Raw genomic sequence first — 11376 nt, forward strand, 5'->3', positions numbered from 1 at the left:
GTATTTACTCTAAACTTCCTTCAGAGGAATTGTTGTGTAACACCCGAGTTTATCCCAGAAAAAGCTTCTGCTATCAGGTGGCATCACTTCTTTAGCAACAAAGCAACAATCTAAAAGCAACAATCCAAGGCCTGAAGTGAAATGTACTTGTGCCCACTGCTTATGATTATTCATTCTTGGCCAGCTTTAATGCAGAGCCTCCAGGGATAGACAGCATCATTCACATTAACAGAGGCAATGCAGGGGAAAAACATCATTTTCTAAAGGTGACGAGAATAGAATGGGCACTGCATGCTTACTTCAAACAAGCAGGAAGGTTTTTATAAATCTGGCTAAAGAATGAATCGTCTGCAGGAACCCACAGTGCAGAAAGACTGGCATGCAAGGATCCAAAGATTTCTTTGCAGTAAAGCAGAAGAGTGACCTACTGAAGCCAGAGGCTGAGTCTGGCAGCAAGACTGTTATTGGCATGAACATCAGGAAAAAGGAAAAGAAATGGAAGTAGAGCACAAGTAGCTGCAAGCTTCACTGCTCCTTCTACAGTCACTGACTTGAGACGTCCTGTGATCCCATTTCCTGGGCACAAACTACTTGAGCGTCAGAAAAGTGCAGTCAGACTATCAGCCAATGCATCTGCAAAGGACATGACTCATGTAGCCAGCACATGCCCCACTGATATTTAGACCCTTTTCCTCACTGGGGTCTCACATGCCTGTTTAATTGATTTCATAAAGCCACGGGATAGATTTTACTTTAGTCCTGTCACTTGGACTTAATCCAAATTCCTCTGTGCCTACTCCAGGCATGTTCATTAACAAGCTACATTCATTATGAGTATACAAACTTGTAATCTTTGTGAAATTTCCTCTCTCATTTGTTTTCCAGCAGAAATTGGTTAAAACTGAAGCTGTTGATGGAAGATTGCTTTCATTCTGCCAAAACCTCAGACCAGTGCCTGGTCATCTAGTATCTCCTTATGGTCTGCATTCAGACTGGTCTAGAAATTCTCCATTCTCGGTTCACCATGCAATGGGGTATCCCAAAGCACATTGTTCTGGCATGTTCCTTCACATACATGCCTTCCAACACTTCTCACCCTCCAAGCTTCATGTCATAGATCCCTAAACCTGAGAAAACTGAGCACCAACATGAACAGCAGCAACAGCTCCCAGCCATCTGCCATGGTAGACAGGTACACAGGACAAGGCAGTGATCTGTTTGCACAACTTTCACGCTCTGTTTTGCAGTCATTGAGACCTTTAACCCATGGAGCACTAGGATAAGCAGTAAACTATGTATAGACAGAAGCATATTATGCAATTATAAAAAATGAATGAGGTATACATACAGGTGGTATGACTAGCTCAGAGAATTAAACCATGACCATATCTACCACAAGCACATAAGTTAATTAAGTATGAAGAAATCTAGGCTGGATGTTGTTTTAATGTTTTCATTGTCCCATTTTGCCATTTATTCAAAAGTGCCTATCAGAGTGGTGAGGGTGATTTTCAAAAGATGCTTTGTGGTGTAGCATCACAGTTCTCCATATAAAGTTATGTGTATAAATTCATGTATACCTATGAAACACAGATAGTAACTCAAACACAAGTGATTTTGATGCCTTTTCTCAGAAAAGAGTATTTCCACTAATGTATTTAGTTAACATTGTAGTTCTGACTTCAGATCTCAGTTTCTCTTGCTAACTTCCCTGAAAAACTGCCTCTCAGACTTGATGACCTACTTATAAATGATAAAAATAGGCCTGCCAGAGACCAAACTCACTTTGCTGGGGATAAGCTTTTCCATTTATATAGCTGATCTTTTCCTTAAAGTAATGACAGTAGCTAACACCATTCTTTTCAGTACTGTACCAGGATTACATGTAACACATTGTAATTTTCACACTTAAGAATTAAACACTCTTCTGTTGTATATACTCTGTAAATACTGGTATCTCCTGTTGATGAAGATGTAAATATTGTGATATTAAGAATAATTAAACTCCAAAGGTGGTTGTTTAAATGACATTATTCTATGAATTCCAAAGCCAGTTGTTATTTTTAAATCAGTATTATCCTTAATCCCAGAAATGAAATTCTGTCTTCAGAATATTAATATTTTCCATCAGCTCCTATCTACAAGCAGAAATATAATTCTCAAAATTTAGGAAAACAAATAGACTGTGACTTGAATTCTTAGAATTCAGTAGAGTTGGAGAAGAGATACTAACTTTTCATGTCTCCTGCATCAGTGCATGTTGGTAAGGGTAACATATAAACAGGGTTGTGAATGAACCTGTAAATCATGATGCTGCAAGAGCAAGTAGGACAACTGAATGAATGAAAGTGGATATAATTTGTTTAAGAAGATTGAGCTGTAGTATCTCAGAGCCTAAGCCAAGGGAAAAAAATGAGTATGAGTGAAAGAAAAGCAAAAATGGTATGTTCTTATCAGTATTTTCTCTTGGCTTTCCCAAGATACACAGAATGAAAATTAAAATTTCAAAAACATTTTTAACAGTCATGCTCTTCTCTACAGATTCCTTTCCCATCTTTAATGTTTGCCGTAACTATCAAATGTCAACCCATGTGGCACTGTATAAGTACTGAGAACAAGATAGTAAATAACTTTCCTGTAGCTAGACACCTAGTCTACCTAGGCCCTTTTGAATGTTTATTTGGCATCTGAATGTATCCTAAGTGATACAAATTTGGTCCCAAGTGACAAAGATTTCATAGAACTTTGCATCACATCTCTGTCCTTTTACTATTCAACTTGACTATTGTGTAAGTACCCCAAGGAGCAAAACTGTAACACACAAGCAATGCTATAGTATAATCACCATATTTATTATGTTCATGCTTTCTCATCAATTATTAAACATTTCCAGTACAATTTAGAACAGATTCAGAGGCACCGAACCAGATAAAAATATTCATCCACTATAAAACTGAGTGAGAGAATGTTAAGCTTCAGTGCTTGAGTGAATCACTCTCATCATTGTAGATTTTGTATAAACATATAATGCTAACTTCTACCATTATCTTTACTAGCAACTAGCTATTTGTTGAAAGCAACAAATATAAGATGAAGAAATAGATTAAAGATTTGTTCTAACAACTTTTTTACCTTCTGTAACTAGTTCTTACAATTTACACTTATGGGCACTGACAAAGCATTTTATTCACAATTTAGACAGAATTATTTTCTCATGCTCTTTCAGGCCTGACCAAGAAATTCATATTTGATGCAGGATGTTGGCCAAAAAAACTTAATGATCTTCCCATTTTTCCAAACCAGGAGCCAGCCTCAAAAGCCATGCAGGCAAGATGTGTCACTCCCTGCTGATCTGGGGGACCCTCACTCTCTAAGGCAGGCACTGGCAGTGCAGATGAGCAGTGAGAGAGCAGGCAGATGCTGGACAGCTCAACTCCTACAGGACTGCTACAGGGTTCACTGGTGTCATCCCTCCCCATGCCCTGAGCTGCCTGGACACGCTGCCCCGCACAGAGCCATTGGTAGCACCTGTCCAGGCTTACGAGGCTCAGAAGGTCACTCCACCTTCTCCTTGCCTTCTCACAGGGCACAGCAGGCTGGAAAGGTCTGTATTCAACAGCTGTTGAACATGAGGTGGAAATAAGACATTTTTCCTACTGGAAGTTAAATAGAACAATTCCGTTATCATGCTTTTCCCTCTGTTGCTGTTTCCTTTTCATTGAGTGCTTGTATCTCTGTTTTCAAAACACAGCTAACCAGAATGAAAAACATATAGCTTGACATTTTCCACTTCCCTAACTATGCAGGTTGAGGTGGGTTTTTTTTCTCCCCCACCTTTTGTTGTTGTTTTAAGAGGAGTTGTGGATGACAGGAACACTTTCTTTCCCACCAACTCCTTCCCATTAAAGGCAGTTGAAGACAACTGATAACATCCACTGCACAGGTTCTGTCTGTCTTTAAAGGTGTATTTCTAAGTATGAGAATAAGACCCAGTATATAAAATGGATTATATTTGAACTAGGTGCCTAAAACCTGTGTGCAATACAGTACTTCTCTTTCATTCATCATCTTCCCTCTAGGAGGCTCAGGACAATTTATTAACCCCTAGCTTCAAGTTATCAGTGGCAACTATAATTGTTCTAGTTTTACAGAGATGGAAATAGAGATAAAGATTATTTGCAGTCATACAGGAATGCTATAGAAGTGCTAGAGAAATAGCCGAAGAGTCCAGAGGTGAATGTAAAGTTGAATTAATTTACCCAAGAGGATTATTTATACATATTGGAAACCTCCTGGATGGTACAGGTTACTGCCATTGCTCCTCTGTGCATCAATTCCTGTCTCATCCAAAGAAAATGAGCAGCAGCTACTGTTTGTGTCTCTCCTCATCACATCTCACCTAAGCCCCTGGTGAATCAGGGGCAACTTCTAAATTTAAAGTGTCCAGAGTCTTCCAACCACTGCTGCTGTACCTGAGACAACAGAACTCTGGTAGCCCCCAAATTTTTACTCACCTCATGTGGTGTGTTGTGTTCAGGGCTCCAAACCAGGCAAGACAGCTAGTGAAGCCTACATTGCCTTCATTTAAAGGACATTTGACTGTGCACACTCTTGATCTTCTGCTCTGCTTCATCTCCTGTACATTCCACATCATACATATCTCAGTCTTGCAACAGTACTGCCAGAAGTTAGTCTAGGTCATTTTCCCAAACTGATGCTAGAGTAGTTATTTTATTATTCCTTCTCCCCAGTTTCAACTCACGTTTGTTTCACATCATCTCTATTAGTCTACAAACATCTTACAGCCAAGATCATTACAAACTTTGTCCTCAGAGAGGGTAAATCACAGTCTTGATCTCTATGAAATTCAGTCACAGGCATGAATTAAAAAAATCCATACTATGTACTGTATAGGCAACATTTAACACTTTCTCCTCCACTGCTGCTATGTGTTACACAGAAAAGTAAAGCAAATCTTTGATGAGGGTAAACAGACTTAGGAATTTAAGTACTCTCCAAAAATGGAAGCTTGACTCCTTTATCACTGAAGTGACTTTAGGTTAGTTAGCAATTCTTAGTAAACCATGTTGCAAGCAGTATCATTGTTCACAGCTGGTCTACAAACAAAAAAGCCCCTAGCAAGCTTCAAAGATGCAATAGATTCCTGTATAAGTTTTAACCCTCTCTTATGATTAACTTTCTTCATACCTCAATAGCACTGAAATATACTTTCCACCCTAAATCCAGTTCTGAAAGCACCGTAAGTCCAAAAATTTCCAAGTTTAGATACTGAAAATTGTAGACTAAAATCCACAACTTCATAGCTGATTAAAAAGAAGCATACTCTTTAGGGGTGCTTTAAAAAAAAATCAGATCACTGTTACAAAACGGTAAAAGGTGTCTGTGAATCTCAATACTTCATTTTGAGTGCTAGATTTGACCGAGTTCGGCCTGTGGCAGCTAATGCAGAGGAATAAAGTAGGAGGAATGCTTTTGTTACTGAACAGCAGCTCAGCTCACACAACACTACCTAGAAGAGGGAACAAAGAGCAGCACAGGAACTCCCAGCATGTTCTCATAGCCACGACAGATCACATTTACGCATGTTTTTCAGTCATTTCATTATTGGCACACCACTACTGAAATTATGCCCCTTCGGCTGCAATTCTAACGCTCTGACAATAAACCTACAGTCAAATACCGCAAGTACCTAAAACACAGCAAAAGATGGACACGCAAATATAGAGCACAGGAGTTCTCCTACCTTTTCCAAGTCTCATTTGCTATAACATGCCAGTAAAGAGCAGACAAATCCGTGCCTTCCTCAGCTCTGCGCAAAAATGACTCCAGCACAGCTCTTCCTGTTTGACCTTCTTATCTTTCCTGTTGATTACACAGTCTGGCTTGGATGTGGCAAGTACAAAAAGTTGTCTATTAACCAATACTGTTAATTTAAAAACTTACTTTTTTAAAAAAAACACCACACATTCATGAGCATGGAGTTGAGCTAGTAAAGCTCATTAGGCAAAGCAGAAATGTATCAAGTGTGCTGGAAGGTTGATTCACACACTCCTGCTTTTCAAAGCAATAATTCATGTTGGCATTTTGCATTACTGCCTAAAAGACTCCATGGGACACATCCAGGCCATTGTGCTAAGCAAGCATTGTTTAGACAAAGTAACAAGTAGTCCTTCAGATGGAGTACCAGGCTTTGTTTCCCCTTTGCTTTTGATCACAGAATTAGATTTCTTGCTGTCATTCCAGCTACAAAAAGCCTGATGAAGAATTGTTTGACAGTGAATTAACTCTGATACACTTGGTTTTAGATTGCAGAAGTGTAGAGTTTTGCAAATCTATCCTACATTACACAGCCATGCAGCATTAAATATCAGTTTGGGAAGTTAAGCAAGTCTGTTGTAGAGTACATGCAGAGCATATCTTCTGTGTCACAAGACTTTATCACTGATCCAGATGCCATATCCTAAATTACTCACAAAGGCAAGGATGAGAGAAACTGAAAATAATCCATCCTATTTCAAATCTGCTTGCTTTTTGTCCTCCACACCTTGAGATGTTTTTATTTTCTCTTCCTCCCTAACATACTGAAAGTTTTACATACAGTTAGTCACAGTTACGCTACTCTTCTTATGGGTAAGCACTGAGTACCCCGCACGCCATTGGTGTGGGCTGCATTGCAGCAGGCACTGCAAGAGAACAGACAGTGTTCACCCCAAAGACTGTGCATCTGTTATCTCAGACATCTCTAGTTGGCAAAATCCCAACATTTGAGATATCAGGACATCAACCAGTTGCATCATCTACATCTTTTCATCACATTTATTTTATTTTTATATTTAAGGATAATCTTTGGTCACATTTTATAACCTCAGTTCTTCACTGGTATTCCTATCACCTCTTTTACGTGGACTTAAGGTAGTTTTGCAAAAAACCAGAAAATCATCTAACCCTATAATTTTCCCAGTGAATACCAATCTTCCATCCTCTATTTCTATGGCCCAATCATTGTAGAATCTACCACTAATAGTGTATCCCTAATATCTCAAAAAGTGAAATGAAATTAGGAGAGATGCAACTTGCTTTAAGGAAACAAGTAACAGAATAGAAACAACTAAACTCCAGGCTCCTCAGCTGCTTTTTCAATACCTGCTTCTTCAGCCATCCTCTATGATTTTACTCCAAAGTGTATTTCATCACACATGCATGGTACTTCGATTCTTGGGGGTGTCTATTGACATGTAGTTTAAGTGGAAACAAGGAAAAGGAAGTTTTCACCTTCAGGATAATGACATCAAAAGTTGGCCCTGGACTTCCTGTTGTCTTATTAAAAGAGTACCCATCTGCATTACAGAGATGTAAGTGAATAACCTTATTGAAAATGTGAACAGCTGCTCTCATGAAATAACTCCAGAGACCAATATATTGTAGCAAACAGGAAAAACACAAAAGCAGCACAGAGTGGCTTCCGTATTAGTAACTGTATCCCTTATACTACATTTTAATCACCAGAAATTGTGCTACCTGTTCAGATTTCCTTATGCAAAAAAATAGGCTTGGGAATACCTCTTCTTTAACTATTAAAATTACCTGAAGACTTGATGGCCCTGTTTATACTGGGTTGTCCCTGATCTTTTCAGGATTATTAAAAGAAGCTGCCAGGAGGCCGAAGAGGACATTGTGTGTTGAAACAAGACACTTCCTCTAATTGTCTCTCTCTGGCATTGCTTTTCATCATCCTGTTTATCTGCCCTTCTGCAGCTGCATGTTTGCCTGACCACTTTTCACTACAGCAGCTTGTTTTAGGAAAACCAACACATTTTAATATTAAGGCCAAGTTATTCCTTCCAATATAACTATTATTCCATCACAGTTGGGGCCATACCTATGCAGGAACAGTCCACTGCCAAAGGGGCTAACTTTAACATGTAATCACATTGAAGTGTAACTCATTTGACTAATTATTGATAACTGTTAGCAAACACCAGATTTACACAAGAAGGGGTCTTCCTACCCACTTTACTAAATTCCTGTCTGATCTCTTCCATCTCAAGTAGACTAAATGTTACAAAGCTTATTTCCCCTTACTGAACCCTATCAGAAAAAGATCCCTCTTCTGCTTAATGTTTTGCTCAAATTAGCATTCTTCGCTATTTACAGCTGGCATGACAAGCTTGAAATCACACAAGATACTGCTTTCTTGGCTAAATTAGTCTCTATCAGTTCCTATTTCATCCAGTGATTGAGGTATACTCATTTTAAAAAAGGTAATGTAATACAATCTGAACATCAAAGTTCAGAGAAATACAGTTGAGCCCCTAGATTTGAAATCTATTCAGTTTGAATTGTGAAGTTACAGTAGCAACCTTTTACTCAGCAAACTTACCCAAATAATTATATTAATCTTAGCAGAATTAGCAGCATGGATGGATATTAGTTGTATTATGACATTCACGCTAGGGTTGCACAAAACTTAAGACAGAAATAGGTTTAGCCATATGTTTCCTTTTGATTAGCGTGTTATCTCTCCACAGTAAATGCATATAGAGTTATCTAAAGAGTTAAAGTGTTTTCTCAAGGAGTCCTGTCATCTTTTCGTCTGCCCGGTTGGAACCCAGATAGCTTTACTTCCCCCAGGTCTTGAAAAAACATCACCCCAGCTCCACAGCCCGGTTCAGAAAGGAAAAACAGAAAACATGAAAAGAAAAATATACTGCCATCCATCTGTACGGAAACGCTGTCGCCTTGTAGTCTGCAGGAAAATGCTGAGTCAAAACATCCAGCTGTTACACCACTTAAACAGTTCCTAAGCTATTTACCCAGCTCACTAAATAATAGCTAAGTTTACTTACAATTACCAAATGTTAAGAATAGATGTTACTGAGCTTGTTATTCCTCAGCACAAGCTGTAACATGGTGCACACCTGACAAAGCTTCCTCTTAAGTTTAGCAGCTCCCAAGAGGCACTGTTACTCACTTGAAGACATTTTTGGCCACGGACCAAAAACCCAACACGCTGCTACCAAGGAAATGGTTTGGGCTCATATCCAAATCCCAGCAGGCAAGAAGGCTGTGACAGGATTCCCTGTTCTGTCTCAGCCATGACATGGACGATAGGCCTCCATGTATTAGAGAAAGAGAAACCTTCTAAAACAGTTTCATCAGCTCAGAAAAAAAATTGATAATTAGCACTTACCACTTAGAAGATTAATTATCTCCTTCCTTTACCCCCTGGGTCACCAGGATTTATTTTCTGCCCTACAAGGATAACAACCTCCCCTAATTAGGTGCAAACTTCTGAGTCGCGCATAGATCAGAAAGCTTTTACTTCTCCATGACCCCAAACCAAAAACATTCAGAGAGCTTCTATTCACAAACTCCAGTATAGAGAATGAGCTTTCTCTAATTTTTTAATTGTTTTTTTTTTAAATTTTGACAGTGAAATTTATTTCCTTATATCTTGTCTCACCTACTAGGATTAACAAACCACCTGGTAAACAAGGCCTCTAAAACAGCTGACAAAGCCTTAAAAATTTAGCTAACACATGTTGATATAGAAGCAACGATACTGTTCTTCTACAGTATCTTCCTCCAGCTATTAAAAGGGGAAAAAAAAGTCTACATGCAATTCAATTTATACTTAAACTCACTTAAAAAAACCAACAAAACAACTTTTTACCCTCCTCAGGCTTTTATAGCATTGCAGGTGATTTAAAGGAAAATGGGTACTTCCTTTTATAATCAGGTGAATTGATTTTTCATTAAAAGTTAACTTTTTCCAGCTGCTTGAAGTCTGCAGGTAGAAATAAGGGTTTATTCTTAAGGAAAGGTTTGTACCTTCTTACAGCTAGCCAGGAAATACTTACGTAATGATATATTGATTTGAGATTATTTATTTTGTTGTTTGAATGAATTTGGTATCTTTTTTCCTTCTGAGAAATCTTTTGTTTTCCTTCTTAGGCATTGACAAAAGGGCACTAATCAAGGTTTTTTTTCCTGAGTGAGATTTCTGTCACAGTTTTCCTGCTAGTTTTTAAAACAGGGGAACTATGTTGGTATCTCTGAAACTGTTTATTGTGAGGACTAGAGTAGAAAGCCATGGCTCCATGATTTTAAAAAACAAGGGCGAGGAGCTGCAGCAATGAATATTTAGCTCTGCTTCAATTCTTTCTCCCTTCTAAGGATTTGCATAAATGTATACTATTTGAAATATATTTTGGTATTTCTGTATACATATTCATGCTTTTTTTTTTTTTTTTACTAGGGTGTTGAAGCACTTCTGGGATGGATAAAAAAACTTTCAACAGAAAAGAACTTATAATCCTTAGCTGTACACTGCAACACTTAATTTGCAGTACTGAAATTTTACCCATCTGCTTGGTGATTCTGCTTAGTGCTAGAAAATGCAGGGTGAGGGAAACTTATTTATGGGAGCTTGAATATACATGGAATACAGATATCTCCTGAGCTAGTTTCAGTACTGAGAAAGTAGATTTTGACTTACTTAGGCATCCGAAGTGGAAGAAAGATATTTCAATATGGATTCAGTGGAAATGAAGGCTCACTTTTGCCTTTGCTGATGCTCTGTGGAAGAACATGCCTGAAGGAATACCTGGAGGACCCAAAATGATAGACAGCCATCAGGCCAGAAATGATCGTAGAATTGTGATTTATCATCCTGTAATCTCTGTGCCATTCATGAGGTGCAACACAGTTAAGTGTCAATAGCTTCTGTGTACAATGGAATGAATAGTGGTGGTAGGCATGCCATGTGAGGGTTTTCACTTTGATCAAGGTAGCCCAAAATACTATCTTCTTATAGTTTGGGATTAACATCTCCAGCCACCAAAATGTCTACAGTATAGAAAATCCTGTATTGGTAATTTTGACTTCAACAAGTAACTGTAAAAGTCTGCATCCGTGTAGAACTAGCAAAGTAAATGGGGTTTTTCCAAATTACTGCTGCCCTCTAGTTGAGACCTGAAGAAGTACGCAAAATGGTGTCCATTTTTTGCAGCTTTATCTGTAGATCAAAGTTACAACTCCTGTAACATCTCTCCTTTCATATGTATCTTTTTAGACCGCTTGGCCACAGACACCACAACTAAGTATATGAAAAGACGGTAATAAACATAACAAGCACAAGACTTTCTGCTTCTTAAGTATCCAGCCTTGGCAAGCCTGATACAGTATTTCTTAAAAGAATAATAAAGTCTTTAAAAGGTATAGTGCCATCAACAGTCTTGAGAAATACAAGGAAAGATTTTCTATTTAATAGAGAAGATCTGAAGCACAGTGGAGCTTTTGTCAATATGGATCTGAAGACTGTCAAAACTCTAGATACTTCCAGTTTAAATTTTG

The sequence above is a fragment of the Gavia stellata genome, chromosome 5 (genome assembly GCF_030936135.1).
Source record: "Gavia stellata isolate bGavSte3 chromosome 5, bGavSte3.hap2, whole genome shotgun sequence".
NCBI lineage: Eukaryota > Metazoa > Chordata > Aves > Gaviiformes > Gaviidae > Gavia > Gavia stellata.